Below are 26,906 nucleotides of genomic sequence, written 5' to 3' on the forward strand. Positions count from 1 at the left end.
CACCATCTTCTAGGGCTTGGCAAAAGACCCTCTCCGATCACGAATGACCATGGGATTATACCTAGAAAGTTATCCTCCAAGGTACAAGTCTGGGCAAGGTTGTTTGTAGAAGACAAGCAGTTGCCCATGCATACCGGCCTCCTCTCTCCATGCCATCAATGTTATCCAAGAGAAAGGCAAAGGCCAATACAGCTTGGCACCAGTGACATCGCAACTCATTTCCAAGCTGAGTGAACTGAAGCAATGTGAAATAAAGTGTCAAACTCACAACTCCAAGATTGTAAGCTCAATGCTCTAACCACAGAGCCATGTGCCTTAGTTAGTTACTTATTTCATACGTCTCTATCTATCATGCAATTTTACTTGAATAACATTAACTGTTGAATAATAATAATAATAATAATGATAATAATAATAATCCTTTCTACAATAGGTACAAGGCCTGAAATTTGTGGGGAGAGGGTAAATCGATGACATCGACCCCAGACTGGTACTTAATTTATCGATCCCAGAAGGATGAAAGGTAAAGTCAACCTTGGCAGAATTTGAACTCAGAATGTAAAAACGGGCGAAATACTGCTAAGCATTTTGCCCAGTGTGCTAACAATTCTGCCAGCTCACCACCTTAATAATAATAATAATAATAATAATAATAATAATAATCCTTTGTACTATAGGCACAAGACCTGGATGGGGGGGGGGCAACTGAACTCATCAACCCCAGTACTTGACTGGTACTTAATTTATCAACCCTGAAAGGATGAAAGGCAAAGTCGACCTCAGTGGAATTTAAACTCAGAACGTAGCAACAGGCAAAATACCACTAAGCATTTCGTCCAGCATGCTAACGATTCTGCCAGCTTGCCACCTTAATAATAATAATAATAATCCTTTCTACTATAGACACAAAGCTTGGATTTTGTGGGGAGGGGGATAGTTGAGCACATCAACCCCAGTACTCCCGAAAGGATGAAAGGTAAAGTGGACATCGGTGGAATTTGAACTCATACTAACAGGAGAAATACAGCTAAGCATTTCGTCCAGCGTGCTAATGATTCTGCCAGCTCACCACCTTAATAATAATAATAATAGCAATAATAATAATTCTTTCTACTATAGGTACAAGGCCTGAAATTTGTAGGGCGGGGTAGTCGATTACATCAATCCCAGTGCACAAGTGGTACTTGTTTTATTAACCCCCAAAAGTTGACTTTGATGGAATATGAGTAATAAAAATAATTATAATATCTGATCAAGATAAGACACAGAAATGTGAAGAACATTTAAATATAACAATCAATCACAGTAAAGAAATATTGATTTGTTTTCAACTAGACATAAAGCCAATCACAAAGAGGAATGAAAATCAAGCTGACCACCCTGGCAGAGTTTCGAGATAAAATGTCGCAAGATAAAATGTCGCTGAAGGATGGGTCTTTGGATTAATTTATACCTGCATTCCCAAATTAGACTTCTTTCCAAATTGCTGCTGGAGCTCATAAGACAAACCAAATTTTCTTTTTTTTTTACCAGCATATGAGAAAAAGGTAGTGTGAATGAGAAATGACAACCATCTCAATAAGTCATTACTTTTGAAATATGCCAAGTTTTCATGTATATTCATGTACTATTCTTTTATTCCTTTACATCTTTCAGTCATTTGACTGTGGCCATGGAGGCACCACCCTGAAAAATTTTTAGCCAAGTAAATTAACCTCAGTACTTATTTTTTTAAGCGTGGTACTTATTCTATTTGGGCTGTATTGCCCAACTGCACACACACACACACACACACACACACATGATGGGTTTCTTTCAATTTTCAACTGTGAAATCCACTCACAAGGTTTTGGTTGGCCGTAGGAGACACTAACCCAAGGTACCATGCAGTGGGACTGAACCCAGAACCTTTTTCATCTTTTAGTTAGGATGGAAGGGCAGTGCTCCTGACATTTTAAAGAGCATGTGAGATATGTAAGAGAATGGGAGGAAGAAAGCCATCCTTAATCAGGAGACAAGGTCCGAATGTTTGCAACAGAGTGGGCTCCGTTAAGGCACAAAAAATACCACAGTGGTATTTAGTACTCCAAGTAAGCCATGAATTTGGTCTCATAAGATCAAAACATTTTCTGAAGTAGTTTCGTATATTTGCTGAAAGGATCAAAATGATATCAGTCAGTTAGCTATTACTGTCCTTTCTCATCACATTAGTAGTTTTAATAACGCATTTAATGTTTGGCTCATTAAATGTTAACATAGGTGCAGGTGTGGTTGTGTGGTAAGAAGTTTACTTCCCAACCACATGGTTCTGGGTTCAAGTGTCTTCTACTATAGCCTTGGGCCGTGTGCTTGTGTGGTAAGAAGTTTGCTTCCCAACCACATGGTTCTGGGTTCAACCCCACTGCATAGCACTTTGAGCAAGTGTCTTCTACTATAGCTTTGGGTCGACCACAGCTTTGTGAGTGGATTTGGCAGATAGAAACTGAAAGAAGCCTGTCGTATATGTGTGTGTGTGTGTGTGTGTGTCTTTGGGTCAGTATTTGTCCCCAACTACCGTTTGACAACTGGTGCTGATGTGTTTATGTCACTGTAATTTAGCAGACTGGCAAAAGCAAGACTGATAGAATAAATACCAAAGCTTGAAATAAAAATAAGTACTGAGGTCTATCCATTCAACTAAAGATTCTTCAAAGCAGTGCCCTAGCATGGCCGCAATCTAATAACTGAAACAAGTAAAAGATAAAAGTATCATTGAGCTATCATGGTCCTTTCCTCATCACATAAGTAGTTTTGATTGGATATTTAATGTTTAACTCATTTAATGTTAACACGAGTTTAGCTTAACTATTTTTTTTTTTATATAGACAGCACCTCTGAGTAAGTAACCTTGCTGACTTATTTTTTGAAATACTGCATAAGTCACTTCATACCATACTTAACAAGTGTCTGCTACCTCTTACAGAAAAAGAAATATTGATTTCTTTAAATTAAGAACACAGCCACACTGTGTCAGAGAAAAGCACATATAATTGAATAAACTGCGCTATTCATTTCTCATGAAAAATCAAAGTTGACCCATGCAAGAGTTAAAAGTAGAAGGTGGAAGGACGATGCTAGATACTGGAAAATATCTACTTAGTCAGTTTTTGCCAACATCTTACTCAAGTATTCAATGGAATCATTAATACATTAGTATTTTATAGGAAAACACTTAATGGTGATCCTATAATATCAAAAATAATAGATGTTTTCTTTTCAATTCAAAATAAGTATGTAAACACATTCAAAATTACTGCTTTTATTCAAATGCAGTACATTTCCTTTTCTACCTTCAAAAAAATCGTTTAATTTCCATTCTAACTAAATGAAAACATAAATGTCACTTGTATTTTTATTAAACTAAAAAGAATTATTACTTAGTTCTAAAAATATAAAATCATGAAATTAATATAAAAGTTACCACTTTTTCAGATATATTCAAATCTATTGACTATGAGTTTTTTGAGGGTTTTTTTTTTTTTACTGTTTTCCATTAAGTATACAGTCTGGCTTTTACAATGTAAACAACGTTTATTTAAAATCTGTGTAAATGTGCAAAATTGTCTATATATTGTTTGTCATTGTGATGAAAATTTTAAAATATTTTAAATGGTCGATTGGCAGAAGGAGTACAGTGACAAACAAAATGCCTCACAGTATTCAGTTCAATCTCTTTACATTCTGAGTTCAAATCCCACCAAAGTCAACAAAAGATATACTCAGTTCACACAGACTGGTGATTTTTTTTTCTGCTGTTGTATGAGCCAGATGACAAAGGATTCTAGTAGGAAATAAAACACTGTGAAAACCATCTCATCGAGGGGGAAAGTAGATGCATGATGATGACAATGAGGAGGATAATTCTTGGATAAGATAATTCTATTTCACCACTGTAAATTAAATTACCATGTTAATATAAACTATTTTCAATTGAGCCAGCAAGAGACTCTTTATGTGATTGCCAGACTTGCTAGAAACAGCAGCCAAAACCCCTTAAACCACCATATCCAACTATCTTACAGGAAATTGCTCAACTAACTCAATTAGAGCAGGTAAATCTCTCCTTCCAGCAAACTCCAAACCATATTCAAAATATCTCATCTTCACCCACTTATTCCTGGGAGGGTTATGATAGGGAAAATGAGCTGAATGGCAAAGATACGACCCATGGCAAAGGTGGATCAAGCCTCTAATTCTTCACCTCATTCTAAAAATCAGTTTACCATCCACGGCTACAAATAGGGACCCTATCAGATATTAATCTGATAAGAACAGAAAACTGAAGTATTGGACAATGTTCTCACAACAAAAATAGGACAAACAATTTGAAACACAGATCAAATGTCTTATCCTAGTAATTAACAAAAATAGCAAACTGGCTAAGTTGTTAGAACAATGGAGAGAATGCCTCCCTGTATTTTATCAGACTCTACACACTCTGAGTTCAAACTCTGCTGATGTCAACTTTGCCTTTCATTATTTCAGTGTTGATAAATAAGCCCAAATGCAGGGCAATGGATTGGTGAACTATATGAATGCCTGATTGGATGCCTTGCAGTATTTGGTTAGATGTGTCAGATCTTTGTCTCCCAAGCACAAACCCCAACATGGTCTACTCAAGTGGTAGACTTAATTCATTACCTAGTTCAACACCACCACCTGGCACTCTACACTTTTGGTGCCTTTAGTGGAGTCCATTTTGTTCCAAGTATTTGGGTCAGATCTCCACTTTAACCCTTTAGTGTTCTGGTTACTTTGTTAAATGTAATGTTTATTTATTCACACTGTTTTGAATTAATCATGCATTATCTCAGAACTGTGAGGTTTTGATTATTTTTAGAATGACATTGTAGGGTAGGTGTGATAGGCCAAAGAGGTAGAATATTTTGGCCAGATATGGCTGGTTTAAATGCTAAAGAGGTAAGGAGACCTCCCTCCTACCAGTCTCAGAATTTCTAGAAAGTATCATGAGCACTATTCTTCCGTCCTCACTGAAAGAGAAAAAAGCTCTATAATTTTGACAAGAGATAAACAAAGATCCAACAATAATTTTCAGTCTTTTCTTCTCCCACTATGTTACAGAATTTCAAGTAAAAATCACAGCCCTGACTTGTAGTGGAACAAATAGAAGCTACAATGGTTTGCATATTTATTCTTAATACATTCAGGCAGATTTAAATGCAAACATGCAAGTGGCTGTTGTGTACATCACATAACTTTTCCCTTTTATGACAACAGTGTGTTCATAATACACTTAGTTTATTGGTACAAGGGATTCTGAAACACCTTGTGTTTCCTCATGCTGTGTTGCACAAGTTAGAAGTAACTTAACAACCCACAGACTGATTATAACTTCAGCAAACAACTGTTTTCTGATCAGTGCTTATATCTGCCAACTGATAAAAAATATCATTATTTGCACTGTGTACTGTGAAATCTGAAATGATTTCCATATTTATTTTAGAATCTTAGATACAGTATAAATCAAACAAGTGAAAAAGTAATAAGATTTTAAGATCTACATTCTTCCAAGTCGAAGGGAAAATTCTGAGATATTATTTTGAATTTCCAATAAATCAAAATCAATGATGCATATTTCATTTAAAGTATTGCTCACAACACATGCCAGTAGATTAAATTGCCACTGTGATGTCCCTGTATTTCAATGCTAATTAACTCACAGAATGGAAATTAATTCATTGAAAGAAATTTAGACATTTAATGTATTTATGCATCCATCACATTTTAATTACATCTACACTCATTGGCATTAGATCATTTACTATAACAAGTAATAAGTGAAATGAAATTATCTAATCACAGCACTGACAGTTTTTGCTAAAGGTTAACTTTGAGAGTAAAATGAGACTCCTGTATTGATAATATGAGGTATAAAGTAATTCAGCCTGAGGACATTTTCATCAGGCTCATCTAATAGAAATGAAGTTAAGCATGTTGGCAAATTTGTCTTAAGTTCAACACCTCTTAAGGGTGCCTCCAGAACATAATTTGTTGGAGATTTAAAAATGAGATAGCAGGTGAATTTCTTACATGGATTGGCAATATTGTTTAGAGCATCAGACAAAATGCTTTGCAGTATTTAGTTACAGTTCATAAGTTCTAAGTTCAAGTACTGACAATCTAAACTTTGCTTTCACCCTACTTCAGGGTCAATATAAGAAAGACTAATTAAATATTTAAGTTTAATAAACTGTAATTTTGCCTTCTCACCAAATTTGTTATTGTCTTTCTGTTTGTTAGAACTTTTTATTCTCTCTCCAAAATCATGGCCTTTTGTGTATATGTATGTGTGTGTGTATACACACACACACACACACATATATATATATATATATATATATATATATATATATATATATATATGTATGTGTGTGTGTGTGTGTGTGTGTGTGTGTGTGTGTGTGTGTGTGTGTGTGTATGTATGTGTGTGTGAGTGGCGGACTGGCCAGGTTGCCAGCTTACCCAATGGCAAGTGGGCCCCTGCACCATTAGAATCCATATATGGGGGCCCAAGTTAGTATTTAAGGGGCCCACCCCTTTAAGTTTGAGAATTTCTCATTCACTCCTGGAAGAATGCATTAATTATTTCAGCCTGGCTGTGTTTGTAGACAGTTGAAAAGAATACTTTGCATAAAAAAAAAAATGATAGCATTGTAGTTGCATGTGGGCCCCCTTAGTCTCCTGACAACCGATATTTTTAGACCCAGTTCGCTACTGTATATACTTATCCAGGGAATGTTCAGAAGTCAGAGAAAAGAAGATACTCAATATATATTAATACAGTATTATATATTAACGATTTATGACATTGCTTGTATGACAATGCTCATTTACAGCCATCAAGTCGAAACAAGGATACACATACAAATACACACAAGCATGTACCCCACTTCCACCCCGCATATACATACATACAAATTAAGGTTTTTTCTTGGTTTCCATCGACCAAATCTGCTCAATGGGACTGAACCTGAAACCACATGGATGCAAAGCAAGTTTCTTAACCACACAGCCATGCCTGCACCTATATTTCCATATATCATCATATTTACATATCATCATCACCATCATCATGCAATATCCATTTTTCATGCTGGTGTAGGCTGGATGGTTCAAAAGTTCAAAAGGGTCCAACTAGACAGAGGACTACATCAAGCTCCAATGTCTGTTTCGGTATGGTTTCTATGGTTGGATGCCCATTCCTAATGCCAACCACTTTAGTGAGTATACTGAGAGTTTTCTTTTTTTCCATGACATCAGCATTAGTGAATTCACCTTAAAACTTTCAAAACAAACTGCCTACAAAGGCCCCTCCCCAAGAGCTGAAACATAGAAGAGGGGAGTGTGATGATTGTAGGTGGGGTGGAGAGAGAGGATAAAATAAACTGAGAAGAATAAATAGTTGTGAAAGGGTAGTAGGGGACAGTGTAACAAAGTAGACACTATAGATGGGAAGGGAACAGTGTTAGGGGTCAGTGAGAGATTGTATAGTAGAGTCCAAGGCCATCCCACATTATAAGGGCATGTATGGATGGAAGGTGTGAAGGTAAAGGAAGGAGTATAAAAGAGAGAAATTAAAAGATCAGACTGGTAAATATCTGGAGACATTGAAGGAAGAAGAAGTGTAGAGTTCGAGGAGAAGATTAGAGGGAGTTGAGTCAATAACGAAGCTGTGGGGAGAGAGTAATATAAAACAAGCAGAAAGTAAGGGAACAGTATTATATTACATATATATATTCTTTTATTTGTTTCAGTCATTTGACTGCAGCCATGCTGGAGCACCGCCTTTAGTTGAACAAATCGACCCCAGAACTTATTCTTTGTAAACCTAGTACTTATTCTATCAGTCTCTTTTGCCAAACTGCTAAGTTATGGGAACATAAACACAACAACGTCAGTTGTCAAGAGATGGAGAGGGACAACACAGACACACAAACACACACAGACACACACATATATATACACGATGGGCTTCTTTCAGTTTCCGTCAACCAAATCCACTCACAAGGCTTTGGTCGGCCCAAGGCTATAGTAGAAGACACTTACCCAAGGTGCTACACAGTGAGACTGAAACAGGAACCATGTGGTTGGGAAGCAAAACTTCTTCCCACACAGCCACGCCTGAGGAGAGACATGAGAAAAAATAGGAACCTCTACACAGTCGCTCAAATTGCTAGAAATAGCAGCTAAACTTCCTCGAAATCACGCTCCCTGAATAAAAAATAATTTCTTGGATTTTATATACTAATGAACTCACTGATATATAAAAAGACAGGATGGTCATGGATGGACCGTCGTTTATCATAGGTATATGGAATAAAGCTGAAATGGGGTTAAACAACAATAATCTCCACAAACATTCTATTTTACAGTTTATAATACAATTCCTATGTAAAGATGGTATTTTACCTCTTTCTTAATTTCAAGAATTCTTCCTTGAAATTGCAGTATATTTCTCACTTTAGTTTACCATTTTCTTTTTTAACGATTACATGAGCATTGAGTATATTACATATGAAAATATAGTTCCTCACAAACTACGCTTAGGACTAGACTTGAAACTTTTTCTTTTAAATATATTACGTTTCGAACAAAATATTTCTAATTGAAGATTAATCCAAGGGAAATAACTTTTATGTCTTATCTTTAGAGTTTTTTCCCTTAGACAATAAAGGAGTTGAAACTGTATGCATGTTTACATCAAAAATTCTCAGCTTCTTGGGTTAGTTGACTGCCGTTTTTACCAAGTTTTTTCGTTGTTTTCTTAACCTCTAACCCAAATTCATTTCCACATCATTTAAGATCTCATTCAGATGTTTTCTTAATCCTTGTTTTACAAGTTATTGTAGTAAATTACATTACTTACTTTCAGCAGAGATTCTTAAAATATAGCAAACTAAAAGGAATCATTTATTCCTAAAGTAAAATGTCTATTACTTAGTCAACTGTATTTCATTAGAAATCAAGTATCTTTTTCATATACTTGCCATTTTGTACAGATCTGCATTCCATTAAGTGATACACTCAAGGAACTAGGCAGTCATATCATCATCATCTTTTAATGTTCACTTTTCCATGCTTCCATGGATGGAGTTTGTTGAAGTAGATTTTGCCACAGCTGAATGCCCTACCTGTGGTCAATCTCTCACCTGGTTTCCAAGCAAAGTAATACTGTCTGGAATATTACCTTAGCCTGACATGTTTCCATGGAATAGTGGAATCAAAAACCACTGCTTGTATGATAGTAACACTCATTTACAACTCTCATATGATGTGAAAATAAGGAGACACACACACGCACACGCACACACACACAGTAGACATGCTTCTTTCAGTTTCCATCTACCAAATCCACTCATAAGGCTTTGGTCAGCCCAGGGCTATACAAGAAAACATTCAAAAATTTGAATGCTTTAGATTTTAACATGTATATCCTGTACATCACAGTAATTGTGGTGACATCCATGATCAAACATCTTAATATTTCTACAATGAAACAGACGAGCAGTTCCACTAAATGGAACAAATGATCAGCTATAATATTGACTCTTTGTCTTTCTTACTTTTTTTTTTTTTATGTTATCTATACTGTTATTTCTCATTAATCACACACAGCTGAATCAAAGTTGAACTTGATTACATTGGGCATGTCCTTCTATTCTACTAGTGATAAATCTTATGGAGAAGATAAAACAGTACAGGTAAAATAACAGGAAATAATCTATTGTAGTAAATTTGAGAAGATGGATAATCAGTAATTTATCAGTAATGCAGTCACCCAAGTCAGTGCTATCCTTTCTTTCTCTCTCTCATTTTTCTGAAGACCACTTTTAATATATAGGGATGTTGTAAAAGCAGAGTGCAGTACATGTTATAACTCTCTCTGCTCTGAACTCAAATCACATTAAAGCCAACTTTTATCTTGTCAGAATTACATTGTTAGGTGCTTGCATGCAATGTTTTGAGAGATCTGTTCTGACACTTTTAGATTCTGAATTTTTGTAGAGTAGACTTAATCCATTACCCAATTTGGCATCACCATCTGGTCCTTGGGGGCTTTTGGCAAAGTTCACTGTAGGTCATTTCATACCAGAGACCTGGTCTGAATGCTTATAATCCCTTTCTTTCATCAGTCTTACAGAGCCCCATAGATGTTCCCATTCCTTTCCAACTATGTAGTTAGAAAAAAAAAAGATACATAGTTCAAGCTCTTTCGATGAACTTGTTAGGTTTTCCTGGTACAATTCAGTGTTTATAACATCTAATATTCACACAATCAGTCAAGATTTATTACTAATATAACCATTGTTATCACCATTAAAATGGAGTTTGGTAGCTAATGATAGACCAATAACTGAATACACAAGAGAAATAGTGGGATCGAAGGCAGGTTGACAGAGAAGGTAAACTTCATACATGCCATATGTAAAGAAGCAGTCAGTAATAAGAGCACATGTAAATTAGGTTCTTATAAATAACCAAAAGCCTCCTTAGAAGTAGTTGAGTGTTCTAAAAGCATTGTAATAAGAATAAGGTAGAAAAAGTTCAAGGAGCTATTAACAAATAATTTATTTCTCAAAGTGGAGAATAGATTTTATGATACATGCATACAAAATACAATCCTCCATGGTAGCAAGAAGTGGGCTTCAAATGGCAGATGATGTGTGAAGGCTAGAAAAAAATTGAAGCAAGAACGTTCCACTGGATGTATAATGTTAATGAGCATGAATAAGCACAAATAAGTAGAGAGAAACCTAGATAGAAGAGAAACTGGATGTAATGTACACGCTCTAAGTGGGTGGAATCCATGCAAGATAGAAACAAAGTAAAACACAGGACAAAGTGGTGAAGTTTATTCTGATCTTAGGAGGCTGACCCTCATGAGAGAGACCACAAAGGACTGCAACTTGTGGTAAAGTACTGTGATGGAGAGGAGCTACCTAATCTATGCAAGCAAGAAAAATGGATATAAAAATGACAATACTAATGATGAGAGACCGGGATGCATAATATCTACAAGTGAGTCTCTAATGACCATTATGCTCATATCAAATCTCTGTATATTACTCTCCCTCTCATTTTGCAATTCTCACCTATTACTGATTGCTTCTCCTACAAAAATACCTTTCTACTATCACAGCATCTCTGTCAGTGTAACAAGGGCTAGTATTGTATTCTTTCTGTAATCAGTCTCTGTTTACCATCAACCATCAATCTCTTTCTTTCTCCTCATTATTCCCTACCCTACCAGGAGAGGGAATAATGAGGAGAGAGAAAGATTTTTAAATTAAAAGAAAATTTGAAGATGTAACAGTCTGTATTTTTTGTAACTGTATTGGGTTTACACCCCCCAAAATATAATCCAACGAAGCAAACCCAGATTTACCCATCAGAAGAATTACAGCGGAATTGCTCACCCTAAGTGATCCATCATGCTTCTTACTACCTGAGAGATTTTACAGTACCTGCTTGGATAATTTATCCCTATATACTTATTGTGTGTGTGTGTGTGTGTGTATACATACACATATATATACATACTTAAAGAGAAAAGACCCCTTTGGTCATGAATGACCATGGCATTGAACTTAGAAAGATACCTTCCAAAACACAAATCCGGGCAAGGTTGTTTATGGAAGACCAGCAGTCACCCATGCATACCAGCCTTCACTCTCCATGCTGCCAATGTTATCCAAGGGAAAGGCAAAGGCCAATACAGCTTGGCACCAGTGACATCGATTCTCATTTCTACAGTTGAGTGAACTGCAGCAACATGTGTGCATGTTGAACTGGAGTGAACTGGAGCAACAAAGTGTCTTACTCAAGAACATAACACACAGCCTGGTCCAGGAATCAAGGTAACTACTTCAATATTGTGAGCCCAATGCTGGGTGGTTGGTGTTAGGAACGCCATCCAGCGGTAAAAATCCTGCCAAAACAGTCACAGAAGTCTTATGCAGGCTTCTGCCTGGCCAGCTCATCCCATCCATGCCAGCATGGAAGGTAGATGTTAAATGATAATGATGTGCTTCAATACAGGAGTTACAGATGTATATGTGTAAAAAAAAATCTCCAGTCCATAATACTTCAGACAAAGATTTAAAAATATAACACCTATATATATATATATACATTCAAATACTGTGAATATGCAGATGTGCTTCACGAGGATGCAGTTTGGATTACAACCTCTTCAATATACTCTGTGTGTGTGTGTGTGTGTGTGTGTGTGTGTGTGTGTGTGTGTGTGTGTGTGTGTGTGTGCGCGCGCGCGTGCGTGCGTGCGTGCGTGCGTGCGTGCGTGCGTGCGTGTGTGTGTGTGTGTGTGTGTGTGTGTGTGCATTCACACAACAACAAAACAAGATTGAAGAAAAAAATTAGCTAGTAATATATCCGATGTACAATTCAGCCAAAAGCAAAAACCTAAACAAGCATAGAACTAATCAAAAATTAATCAAAGCAGGTTTTATAGATAACGGTACAATCCTAACATAAACACACAGAAAGCACACTCCAGCAACAAACTGAGCTCATTTTGCGAGAGCTAAAAGAAACCTGGTGTTAATATTCAATAATGATATATAGAATAAGGACATCAATTGCCATGATTATTGCTTACTATAAAACAGCAATAAAAACACTGCTAATAATCTCTATGTTCAGAAGATTAAGTAGGCAAAGGTCTAGAAAGTGATAAACTTTGGAATATTATTGGTGTAAATAAAATATAAAGAACAATATAGGGGAGGAGAAACGACATCTTAAAAGAAAAACTGGAGTACATTCACCTAGCATGTAGAAGAGAAAGTTTCTCCCAAGACATGTATGTGTGTGTGCGTGTATTTACATAGTTATGTATATACATATATTGTTACATTTGGGGATGCTTACATTTTTTGCCAATTAACCATGAACATATACGTATATGTATGTGTGTATCATCATCATCATCATCATCATCATCATCGTTTAACGTCCGCTTTCCATGCTAGCATGGGTTGGACGATTTGACTGAGGACTGGTGCAACTGGATGGCTACACCAGGCTCCAATCTAATTTGGCAGAGTTTCTACAGCTGGATGCCCTTCTTAACGCCAACCACTCAGAGAGTGTATATATATATATATATATATATATATATATATATATAATCTTTTACCTGTTTTAGTCAGCAGACTGCAGCCATGGTGGGGAACAACCTTGAAGAATTTTTAGTTGAACAAATAAACCCCAGTATCTATTTTTTAAAAGCCTGGTACTTATTCTGTCGGACCTTCTTGATGAACAGCAAAGTTACAGGGACATACACACTAACATCAGTCATCAAGCAATGGTGGAGACAGACACAATTAAACACACATAGAACAGGCTTCTTCCAGTTTCCGCCTACCAAATCTGAGGAACCTCACAGACAAAGTGATGTGGGACAAAAAATAATGGTTCTATACTGTATTGCAGACATCTCCCACAAACCATCCCTCTAGTTTTTTTAGTGACCACCAGATTGCAGAGAGTAAAACCCAGTCAAAAAGCCTTCTCTATGTTTATAAAAGCCAAGTAGAGTAACTAAGTACTTTTCCTGTAGATGTTACGTTAAACAAAGGCCATTGTTGGTACTTCCTCTAGGTATAAATCCAAAATGCATCATGTCTAGACTAACACTTTCCTAATCAGTTCTGCTATAATGCTTTCAATAACCTTCAGAACCTGACCCATCAATCAGGCACCTCTTACAGCATCTCTTTCGCCAACACAAAAATAAACATTAAAATGATGAATGACAATAATACATACACACTAAGAAGTTGTTACTATGTCTGCCAAAACTCAAATTTTCCTTCCCTTTATCATATTACCAATTTCCAATTTTAATTAATCGGGACTCTAGTACATTAACTTATTTCACAAACTTTTAATTTTTTAACTGCTCCCCTTCCTACTGATTTTACTAAGCATTTTTCAACGTTTTCCTGTCTTTGATTATGTGTACTGATTTTATCAATTAAAGTTAGCATGCTCACTGCATTAAGTATGTCAGCACTTACTTCACAATATGCATCTATATGTTTCAGTAAGTATTAAACTCTGGAACCTTAATATATTAACACTGACTGCATTAATTTCACTTGTCCCAGAGGGTCACAATGACCATTAGTACAGTCACTATCCAGAAATATTTTTTAATATATATTTGTTACAACTATCATCTATAATGCTACTGTACTTCATCTCAAAGATTCAATTTTAATGACAACTAAAACATTTCAATAAAAGTGACCACATAGGCTTGCAAATAATATTTACAGCTAATTACACTTTCCAATTGACCTATCTTAATATTTCCACAAATGTTGTACTTGTTATGTCATACCTCATATCGGCATTGTTTCACTTATAATCAGAACTTTTTGATGTTCTTCAACTTTTATCTGCTTAAATGCTTCCTTAAATAAGTTATTTTCACCCCATCTGGAACAGATAGTCATTGAAAGGACGAGCTTGAAAAACTTAGGGCAGGTGCAAATTCTAGAGTATACTGCAATGTTTTGGGAAATCTTGTTGGTGGTGGTGGTGGAATTAAGGACACCGAATGTATTGTCTTTGACTATTTCGGATGTTAGACACATTGTAAAGATACAAAAGAAATCCTACTTTGCTCTTTTTACAGTTGCTATATTCTCTCTGCATTCAATGTCCAGCAATATACTTCTGATTCAAAACATATACAAACAACTTTTCATGCAGATAATGAATGCTTTCATTACCAATAGCTGTATTAGATTTCAAAACATTTCCTTCCCACTTATGAACCCTATATTTTGTTATCAACAGCTTCCACAACTCAATAACAGAATTAATTAGGTCAACAGTATATATATGTAACAGAATTTACCTCATACTATATATTGATTATTTTGAACAAAAGACAGCACTGATATTTTTGGTAAAGGTATAGTCAATTGAATCAACTCCAGAATATTACTTGTACTTGTTTTATTGACCCCAGAGTAATGGAAAACAAACAGCTTCAACAGAATCTCAAATTAGCATGTAAAAGCAATACTGGGTATTGTAATGCATTTAGCCATCTTTTGTATTCACCATCTTGCCACTCTTACTAGTATTTACTCTATATTAACCAATTATCAGGTAACAATTCAAGCAAGTTTTGATATAAATAGAAAATCTCACAAAATATGTGTAAGTACAAATAAACACACACAAACATATATATCAACAAACCAGGTGTGTAACAACTAAGGAAGTAGACCTAAATTTGTTTTATAAATAGTATATAGAAGGGACTATAATTCAAGTTGTGTCCTCATGAAGCACATATGCATATTACACTAATTATTTTTGAATCTTTGTCTGAGGAGGCACCGTTTAGGAGATCCTATGCATGTTCTCCACATTATTAATTCACTGGTACTTATTTCATCTATTCCAAGAGGATGAAAGCAAAGTCAACCTCAACAGACTTTGAACTCAGAACGTGAAGACAGACAAAGTGCCGCTAAGCATTTTACCTGGCATGCTAATGATTCTGCCAGCTCACTGCCTTGTTAATATTTATAATATCATTATTATGATTAAGGTGGTGAGCTAGCATGCCAGGTAAAATGCTTAGCAACAGTTCATCCATCATGGTTCAAATACTACTGGGGTTGACTTTGCATTTCATCCTTCCAGGTCAATAAAATAAGTACCAGTGGCACACTGAGGTCAGGGTCAATGTAATCAATTTACCACCACACTAAAACTCTTGGCCTGGGGCCAAAATGTGAAACCAATAGTATTATTATGATTAATAATAATATTTATATACATAAAGTATCTTCTATACTGTAATGAAACACATGCCATGGGATTAAAAATACACCAAATTTTCCAGTCTTTGTTTAATAAACGAGAAAAGAATGAATGTTATCAATACTTGTAACTCTGGACCTTTCTGTACTATCAATGTTCATTCTCCTTCTCTTGTGCGGAAATGAGAGACCTTTATACAATCTAGGCTTGTTGATACCAAATCCTTCATTTTGTCTTTTCAATTTAAACCAATGTATTGAATTTGATCTCATATGTGTGTGTGTATATATATATATATATATATATATATATATATATATATATATATATATATATATATATTAGTTAAAAAGTAAAGGTGGAAACAGCACAAAAGTATGTTTAAAGATCTTTTTATAGTTGTTACATTATATGACTTTTATAAAATATTCCTGGTTTCAAAGTATATATCTTACCAAATACTAAAAATTCAAAGTCAAAAATTAGGAAATAAGGAAAAGTTAAGAAATAAGAAAAGAAAAAATTGGAAAATATTTTTAAAAATTGAAATTTTATTTCCTAGCTTTTGACTTGGAATTTCTAATATTTGATAAGATGGACATACACATCAAAACTGGTAACCTTATATATAAATCAGTGAACCAATATTCATGAAACTTTGCATATATGTTACACTAGGTAAATAGGATTTCAAAAAAAAACTATAATGTGCCACCTAGGTGGGTTGGGCAAATTATATGATAAAATGAGAAGAGTGAAAAAAGTATTAGTCTCAGGGAAACATAGAAACAGAGTGAGTGTGATTGATTGAAGAGGAAGAACAGTGTTGTGTAAGCAACAAATATGAAGTGGCAGAGGGATGTTAATGTTAATACAGCTGTCATATACACACGACACTGCACACATAGTTTCGTAAATATATGAACACACACACACACACACACAAGTAACTTTTAAAATGCTGAGGAAGGGAGAGAATGGTGGGTGTGAGGAATATGTAACTTTAAGGAGAGAGAGGGCTGGTGGCTTTTCTGCTGTCCATTACAAAGACACACACACACATATGTACATACATACGTCTACACCATTTTACACTTGTGATTACCTGTATGTACGTTTGTAAATGTGTGTGTGTGTGTATCACATCCTATAAGTGTCTGTCTCTCTACTTTTGTAGGGTCTTCTCTGTTGCTGTCACATATTGACATTTTAAAATTACATCAAAATTTTCGAATTTCGTATATTGAAATAATTTTCCACATTAAATCCAATTTTGTTATCTATTTGTTCCAGAAAAATTGCAGAAAAATGTTACTGAGGTTTAAAGTTTAATCAATTTTAGCTAATCAGAAAACAGAATTCGGAAGCTAGCAGTTTCTGCATGATAGTAGTCTATCATAAAATGAAAGCAAAATCATCAGGAGGAGGAATTTTTATTAAACAAATGAAAGTAAAGCATTACAAAGACCAAAGTTGTAAGAAATTCTGAATTTTAAATAAGTTTTAATGAATAAAGTCATGTGAAACGGTTGAAAACACATGTAAATAATTTAAAAAGGAAAAAAATCCTCAACAAAGTTTTTTTGCGAAAAATTTCACAAATCTGTCCTGATCAAGAAGCCTATCAGGGAAGGTATACTGTGACAGGGAAAAAACAAAAGTTTATATAAGACATTCTATTGTAAAAATTGCCTGGCATCAGCTTGTATTTTATAAAGGTCACTTAATGTAACAAACATTAAAAAAATCTTTAAACATAGTTTTGTACTGTTTCCATCTTAACTTTTTAACTATAAGCTTTGATTTGTATGGATTCTTAACCCCCCCACACACACATCCATATATATATATATATATATATATACACACACACACACCATTTTGAGCGTGGCCGTTGCCAGTACCGCCTGATTGGCTCCCGTAGGATTTTCGAGCGAGATCGTTGCCAGTGCCCCTGGACTGGCTTGTGCGGGTGGCACATAAAAGACACCATTTCGAGCGTGGCCGTTTTCGTGCGGGTGACACGTAAAAGCACCCACTACACTCTCTGAGTGGTTGGCGTTAGGAAGGGTATCCAGCTGTAGAAACTCTGCCAAATTAGATTGGAGCCTGGTGTTGCCATCCAGTTTCACCAGTCCTCAGTCAAATCGTCCAACCCATGCTAGCATGGAAAGCGGACATTAAACGATGATGATGATGATGATGATATATATATATATATATATATATATATATTGATATAGTTTTTGTAAATTCATACATTACACATCTTACATCATATAGTGTATTCCCCTTTAATTGTTTACCACATATTGTTTTGTAGTCAGTTAAGTAAAATGGTTATAAGGGGAAGTTTCAGTAGAAACATCTCATATAATAAGCATTCTTTACAATGCAGATAGAACACACCCTTGCTTGTGCATGGATCAAATAGCAGTTCTATGTATAGTAACTGATCAAATAAACTAATGTTTGTCATTACCATAGTAACCACAGTTTCCCTGTTAACCAGTCAGGCATGACACATTGGGGAATTTAATATGGGGTGGGGGGGAGATTAGGTTGATCATAGTTTATCACTGTTTTTTTTTATTGATATTCATTTTTATTGATGAAAGATAAAGTCGTCTATCTCAGCAGGATTTCATATGTAACTAAATACCACAAGGCACTCCAACATTCTAATAATAAAAATGAAGGTTTTTAACTTGGGGTGGAGCACACAATTCTTAGTGGTAGAGTTATAGATACCGAAACAAAGCTCACAAAATTGGATGAAATGCAAAGTTGACTCAGACAGAATTTCAACTTACCACATGCATCACCAATGCATTTTGTTAATCAATCTATCGAGTCTTCTGTCCACCGTTGTTGTTGGCATTCCGTCAATTACGACGTCGAAGGCTCCAGTTGATCCGATCAATGGAACAGCCTGCTCATGAAGTTAACATGCAAGTGGCTGAGCACTTCACAGACACGTGTACCCTTAACGTAGTTCCTAGGGATATTCAGCGTGACACAGTGTGACAAGGCTGGCCCTTTGAATTACAGGCACAACAGAAACAGGAAGTAAGAGTGAGAGAAAGTTGTGGTGAAAGAGTACAGCAGGGTTCGCCACCATCCCCTGCCGGAGCCTCGTGGAGCTTTAGGTGTTTTCGCTCAATAAATACTCACAACGCCCGGTCTGGGAATCGAAACCGCGATCCTATGACCGCGAGTCCGCTGCCCTAACCACTGGGCCATTGTGCCTCCACGACATTATTATTATTACTACTACTACTAATAATAATGATGATGACAATGATAGTGATATTACAGCAACAAGATGGCATGGCAAAATTGTTACTGTGCAGGACAAAATGCATAGTAGCATTTCATCCTGCTCAAATTCCACTAGGGTCGACTTTACCTTTCATCCTTTCAGGATTGATAAAATAAGTACCAGTTGAGCATTGGGGTCAATGTAATCAATGAACCCCTACCCGCCAAAATTGCTGGCCTTGAGCCAAAATTTTAAATTATTATTACTATTATGGTTATTATTATTGAAGATTGACATAATGCTTCATCAAAGTAAATACATAATTAGAAGAGCAAGATATGCAATAAGATTAACTTTGTTTATTAAACTAAACAATATACCAACAATATGTCTGTTTCCTTCAGGTTCAAAATAAGAAGAAGGATAATCAAAGATGAAAAATGCACAGGAATGCCAAAATTCAAAAATTTATCTGGACTATTCTGCATTCCTTGCAAAACAAAAAAGACATTATCTCGTTTCACTTGTTTGTAACTGGTTAAAAGATGAAAAAATTGTTAATTTATCATTATCATTATTATCATTACTAAGGCAGCAAGCTGGCAGAATCATTAGCATACAAGACAAAATGCTAAGCAACATTTCATCCATCTTTATGTTCTGAGCTCAAATTCCACTGAGGTGGACTTTGCCTTTCAGAAATCCTTTCAGGGTCAATAAGTGCCAGTTGAGTACTGGGGTGAATGTAATCGACTTACCTGCTCACCCAAAATTACTGGTTTGTACCAAAATTTGAAATCATTATTATTGTTGTAATTGTTGTTGTTTTTAATTTTGACAGCAATTTTGAGGAGGAATGTTAGTTGATACCATTAACTCCCACAGAAGACAGGTACTTTATTTTATCATCCCTGGGGAGATAAAGCATAAAGTTGCCCTCGGTAGGATTTGAACCCAAAATGTAAAGAGCAGGAACAAATACAAATACTCAAATGATTCTGCCAATCCACCATAATAATAATAGTTTCAAATTTTGGCACAAGGCCAGCTATTTAAGGGGAAGCATTAAATCAATTATATCAATCCCAGTGCTCAACTAGTATTTATTTTATTGACTCGGAAAAGACAAAACATTACGTTGATCTTGTCAAGTTTGAACTCATAATTCACCATAATAATAATGATTTCAAATTTTGATACACAAACAGCAATTTGGGGGTGGGCTGTAAGTTGATTACATTCAACTGGTACTTACTTTATTGACCCCTAAAGGATGAAAGGCAAAGTCGACCTCGGCAGAATTCGAACTCTGAACATGAAGGCAGATGAAATGCCACTAAACGTTTTGTCCAGCATGCTAATGATTTTGCCAGCTCACTACCTTATTTACCACAATAATAAATGATAATGATAATCACCATCATTATCAAACCTGGGATTAGATCTAATTTTATGGTGTTCTGTAAGAGTTAGGATTGAGGTAGCAAGAGATTTGTGTAGAGAGGTGTATTTATAAGGCTGGTATCCTTGTAATCTTGGTCTGCATGTGACTGGTTCTGGGTTATGCACTTAGTTAAAACAGCATAAAAATAAATACTGCTGAACTTATAAGTATGATGATGATGGTGATGCTGAGGTTAACTACAAGGATTATAGAAATGATACTAACCCATCTAAACTCCAGAATTTAAATGTATTTTAAGTTTTTCTCCATTATATAAATTGCATATTTTAGAGAGTAGCTTTTAGCAATCTACTTCAACAATATAATACTTCACCATGTTTGCCATCCCAATAAACAGCACTTAAACCCAAATGACATGCATAGAAATACATTTTATTTATCTCCTAAGAAAAATTTTTAAGATGAATTTTTTTTTTCTTTTTTATACTTTCCATGTATGAATTTCTTTAAAAGAGCTCTTTTGTGAGACCTTATGCAAAAACAGGCAGGTAGATGAAAAGAAGTAAAATGGGTTTTGTCTGAAGTGGGATCAGAAAACCATAACAATTCATGATTTTATAATTTATTGGCTTCTTTTAGGTTGATACAAAGATTCTATACTTTAATGGAAGGAACATGAGAAACAAAAGTGTTCTTAATGTTACACTGGAAGTGAAATATTTTGAATAGAAACTAAAGTTATGTTGCAAACTGGGTTTGTCTTATCTTAATCCTTTCGATACCAACCTGGCTGAAACTGCCTATGGTTCTGTAGTACAAATGTCTTGTTTCCATAAGTTTTGAATTAAAATCTTACTCACAATTTATGTTCCTAACATTAGCTTAATGATAACTAAGTTATTTTACTAAATTCTTTGTTATATTTAAAATTAATTTAAAGAAACACAGAGTAACTCTAAATACAATAACGAAAGGGATAAAGCTTACACCTTGCTTCATGGAACATGTCAATAACAATTCCTTTCCCCCTCTAGATTCTCATTTCAAATCTTTCCAAGGTCAACTTCACTGTTTACTCCACTTGGGTCAATAAAATATGGACTGATCATATACTGGAACTCGTTCAACCCTTCCTATATGAATCTGTGTCCTTTTATTTTTTTTATTAGAACTGATGATAATAATAACTGATTCTAATTAAAGTACAATTAAGGGGAAGAGGTAGTTGATTAGTTTTTAAACACCTGGCATAAATACACCTTCTCCTCCATCCCCACTTAGTAGCAGGGAGCCTTTCCTTTTCCCCTTTCTTTTTCTCTTTTGCAAGTTACATGGCAAACCTCATTAGTGCTGGTGGCACAAATAAAAGCACTTGGTACACATTGTAATGTGGCTGATGTTAGGAAGAGCATCCAATAATAGAAACTATGCCAAAGCCAACACTGGAACTTGGCAGAACCATGTGGCTCACCAGATCCTGTCAAACTGTCCTACCTATGCCAGTATGGAAAACAAATGCTAAATGCTGCTGATGATGATAAGAGTGTGTGTGTGTGTGTGTGTGTAGGCCACAGGTATTGTGGGATGTTGTTTCAGGTTTGAATCCATTGCAAAGCTCTTTGGGCATCTTTTTTTCAATCATAGCATAAAGTTGACCAAAATCTATCAAAATCAAGTAAAGCCATGTGAGTGAAATTGGTAAATATAAGCCATATGGAAACTTCTTGAATGAAAAGATGCCGCTGTCCTGCCCTAACTCTTCGAAACGCTTAGTTTAGAATAGGAGCAGCTGATGAAGGAAATGTTCTCTATGTAGTCTGTCTGTTTTCCTGTGTGTTCCTACCATTGTCCGAAAAAAGTTTGTTTTTCCGTGCTTTGTTTTTGGCCTCATTTTTCATTTTGTCCACATTTTTTTGTGATGTCCTGTACCCAGATATGTATCTATATATACATGTAGATGTAGGTATGTACATACATGTACGTATATATGCATATACTCACATATTATTTGTATTATTACATATATATATATATATATATATATATATATATATATATATATATATGAAAATAAAAAATAATAAGGCAGAATGCTAAACTGAAAGCATATTTTAATATAGACTTCTAACAGGCTTCCATTGCATGGCAAATTTTCAAGAAGAGGGAGAATGAAAATGTTTTTTTACAAAAAAGTAAAAAATGAAAAAAATAATATATTAAAAAAATAATATATAAAGAAATAAATATACCAATACATTATATTGTCTTTGAGCTTTTAAAGTTCAATGGTAATCCATGTAGATAATAGTTGGAAAAATAAGGATGCATGAAAATTGAGAGTTGTGTTAGGTTTAAAAAAGGAGCTAAATGTTTATGTATTAAGCAGGAAATGTGGTGTCAAAACAGGAAGTGTGTGTAAGGGGAGACAAATCTCTTTAGTTGGAGTTATGGACTCTTTGTCAACAGGAAGTTTATGTCTGTTCCTAGAGAAATAAGGTCACTGAGGGGTTTGTGTGTTAAGAAATAGTTGGAATTTCTCTATGAAAAGATTCTCCTTGTTGATTCTTTCTTGTGTGGAGATTCTGTCTTTACATTGATAGAAAGGGAATATAAGGAATTTAGGGTTTTTGTTTCTGGCGCAAGAGTCTATGTGGCCACTGAGTGGAATTTGGCTGTATTGAGGGAGATTTATTTGTTCTTTATGGACTGCTACTCTTCTATGCATTCTACCTTATTATTATTTTTATTTTCCTATTATTTCTCCACGTGCGGTTAACACAACCCCACTATTTACTGACATATATATATATATATATATATATATATATATATATATACACTTTACGGTTCCATTTAGGTAGAGTCAACAAAAAAGTACTACTTCCAGTGAGAAATAAATATCATTAATATATATAGTATGTGTGTATCAGCAAGGATCAATAGAATAGGTGCTGAAATCTAACATATAGATCAGATTTCTGCAACAATTCCATCTACCAAATATCTCTCACAAGATATTCAGGAATCCAAGGCTAAGATAAAAAAAAAAACATATTCGCACAAGATGGTGCATGCAAAGGGATTGAACTTAGAACCTTGTTCCAAGTGTGAAACAAACATCTTACCCACACAGCTATACCTATGATCATGGAAGTCAATACTTTCCATCAGATAAAGTAAGGCTACTTTCAGGGATAGATAGAAAGGGTGAGAGAAGATAGCAAACAGAAAGAGGAGGGATAGAAAGAGGACAGAAAGGAGATATATGAGTTGATGATAATGATACATCATCAAATAAAATTAATGGAGAGTGGAAAGACGAAATATGTGTGAAATATTCCATATTTCCACACAAAAATCATAAAGAAAAATACTGCCTTGTGAAGGTGAAAATTACTGATATGTGAGATAAATATTGTAAAACTAGGAAAGAGTTATTTTATGATAATCCAGTTTCATACTGATAACATCTAAAATCATTTTCCCCTTTTCAAGAAAACAAAATTCTGTTTCCCATCTTTTTACTTTTGAAATATGTTTGTATAAAAATGGCTATTTTATCTCCTTTTGTGTTTGCATATTATTTACATCAAAAACATAGCTGCCAGTTAGAAAGACTTTTAAGGATTACTTTACATTATTATTTTAATTTGAAGTTATTTTCTGAGTGGCTTTAAAAATAAAAAGGAAGCTAGAAAGAATTAAAAGAAAAAATTTTGGAGCTGGAAATTCTTAAATTTCTTGGGAAACTGCAGGAATATGTTGATACTACTGGCAAAGTAATTAAATTTAGGTCATACATTAGATGTTTAAATTCTTCAAAAAATATAATCCTGGTTATAGAGCATAATTCTATTTGAAATTTTTAGCCTAATTGGAACGGTTACAATTTCTTCTATACAAATGACTGCTTATCATATTTAGTCATATAAAGTGACAGTAATTATGGATAACAGAAAATATTGGTTGAATGAAAATAGCTGAGGAAAGAATTCGGCATAAAAGATATAGTACCATCTGTGATATGCAATGTAGTGAAATAAAAAAAATTAAAAAAACTTCAGTCAACTGATTATTGAAGGTAGTTAGAATTTAAAAAAAAAAAAAAGGGAAATTACACCAATAAGATCAGTTGATTGGAATTTTGAACAATATAGAGATTGCAATTTGGAGTGGGTGTGGTTTTTGAAGTCAACTGGTAAAAGCAACAGACATTTTTTCAACAAAACATATTCTACATATTCTACTCAGTGGATGGAGATCAATATGTACACATGTTTGTATTAAGTAGGCTTTATATAACTAGTAACAATATACCTGAGAGAAAATATTTCAGATGAGTGTTTGCATGCTAAATACAAATATGGAAGTGTCATAGATATGTAATATAGTGAACTGAAAAACTTCAATCAAATAAGTTTATTGAAACAATTAGTATTCAAAATCTCCTCCTGGGGGATAAAAAAAAAAAAACTTGGTTATCAAAGTTTTTCATCTCAGTAGTTTATTCAGATGAGAACAAACTGTAATTATTTACATTATTTACAAGTGACAGATATTTGTCCTCATCTTGTTTGTTGTTAACACAACGTTTCAGCTGATATACCCTCCAGCCTTCATCAGGCGTCTTGGGGAAATTTCAAACCTGGGTTCTCATTCCTAAAGTTTTTTTTCGATGTTGTTATCATCATCATTATTATTACTATTCAGGTCACTGCCTGGGATTGAACTCGGAATCTTGGGGTTAGTAGCCCGGGCTACTAACCCCAAGATTCCGAGTTCGATTCCAAGCAATGACCTGAATAATAATAATAATAATAATAATAATAATAACAACATCAAAAAATACCTTAGGAATGAGAACCCAGGTTTAAAATTTCCCCAAGACACCCGATGAAGGCTGGAGGGTATATCAGCCGAAACATTGTGTTAACAACAAACAAGATGAGGACAAATATCCATCAATTGTAAATAATGTACATAATTCCTCATCTCTTAAATATAGAACAAATTGTAATTGTATTTAATATCCCAACACTCAGCTGAGGTTCTTTTGTTTTTGTTTTTTTTTTTTCTGAGCAATGTTGTAGCTAATCACACAAAATCTTGAAAATGTGATAATGACAAATATATGATAGAGAATATTTCAACACATTAAAATAATAATGTAATTTTGAAGAAGGAGTAAAGTACATATGTAATGTAATATTTAGTGGGTGAAATGCAATAAGTAGCAGAGAAGAGAAAATATTTATTTTTAAATATAATAAGCACAAGGCAACAAATTTAGGGATGAAAGAACAACCTAGCATTATATTGCTACTTACCTCACTGATCCAGGGAAGGATGAAATGGAAAAAAAATCAACCTCAGTAGGATTTTATCTTTGAGCTTTAACTAAATACTTTATAGTAATTAATCAAATGCACAAGGAGAAAATATTAATATACTGACAGAAAATTTGTTGAAAATATGCTACGTGGAAGTAGCATAACTAAGATTGAAAACTGACAAAACCACTATCAGTGACAACCAAATAAATGCCTATTTTCTGAATATTGTCAAGGTTACATGTCACAGAACTATGTACAACCTTATAGATTGGTTCAGCATTCAATATGACAAAAAAGTTCAAAGGTATTTTAACGCAGTTTTGACTATTTAGTTGTACCCTAGATAGATAAATACAAAATTTATATCTTGTTATTTCTTACAGTATTGGGTTATAAATCTAGACCTGTGAAAGGTTTTATACTTTCTACAAGTTAGTGTATGAAAAAAATGTTATCAAACAATTCCATACACTTATAAGATAAAATATGTAAACCTTAAAGCTAGATTTCTTCAGATACAGTGAATGTTTATGTCCCCACCACAAAAAAAAAAACACTTTAGTTGATATATAAAGTAATGATAGATAGATCTTTTTTCTCTCTCTCTCTCTCTCTCTCTGTAGAAGAGAGAGAATGTGTGTGTGTGTGTGTGTGTGTGAGCATGAAAGAAAGAAATATAGAGAAGAGAGACAGAGAGAGGAACACTCTTAACAGCAATACTATCAATAAACTTCACTGATATGAATGATGCCAAATATTAAGAAGCAGACATTTTTGCCATTCAAAATCAAACATTCTAAGAAAAAATTCACAGCTAAATAATATTTAAGCAGTATTTTGTAAAGGGTTCACAATTGTGATGTTCTTCAGAAAAGACAAAAAAAAAAAAGCATATCTTAAGTTCCGGTGTATTAGCAGATTTACAAAATATGTTACTAAATGATTAAATGCTAATGTAAAAAATGCAAGTGAAAAAACACAAAAATGCACAGGTATTATTATAAAATTGCTTAAAAGCAATTTAAAAGTGACT

The 26,906-nt window shown here is 34.5% G+C and overlaps 2 protein-coding genes and 1 pseudogene across 23 annotated transcripts in view; 1 reads left to right on the forward strand and 2 right to left on the reverse strand.

Annotated features, from left to right (window-relative positions):
- Positions 1–26,906, reverse strand: part of LOC106873822 (glycosaminoglycan xylosylkinase) — a 424,441-nt gene that overhangs the window by 338,990 nt on the left and 58,545 nt on the right. Inside the window, exon 1 of one of the 4 annotated variants that reach the window (XM_089357711.1) lies at positions 25,868–26,173. The exons of the other annotated variants lie outside the window; for them this stretch is intronic. The gene's annotated coding sequence lies outside the window, so the exon portion shown is untranslated. Of the gene's footprint in view, positions 1–25,867; positions 26,174–26,906 lie in introns of those variants that run through there. 4 annotated transcript variants of the gene reach the window in all.
- Positions 1–26,906, forward strand: part of LOC106878725 (potassium channel subfamily T member 2) — a 668,752-nt gene that overhangs the window by 231,136 nt on the left and 410,710 nt on the right. The gene's annotated exons all lie outside the window — the stretch shown is intronic.
- On the reverse strand, positions 4,175–4,352 carry LOC128250057 (U2 spliceosomal RNA; annotated as a pseudogene).

Source organism: Octopus bimaculoides, chromosome 1 (assembly GCF_046866305.1).
Source record: "Octopus bimaculoides isolate indiv1 chromosome 1, ASM4686630v1, whole genome shotgun sequence".
Taxonomy (NCBI): Eukaryota; Metazoa; Mollusca; class Cephalopoda; order Octopoda; family Octopodidae; genus Octopus; species Octopus bimaculoides.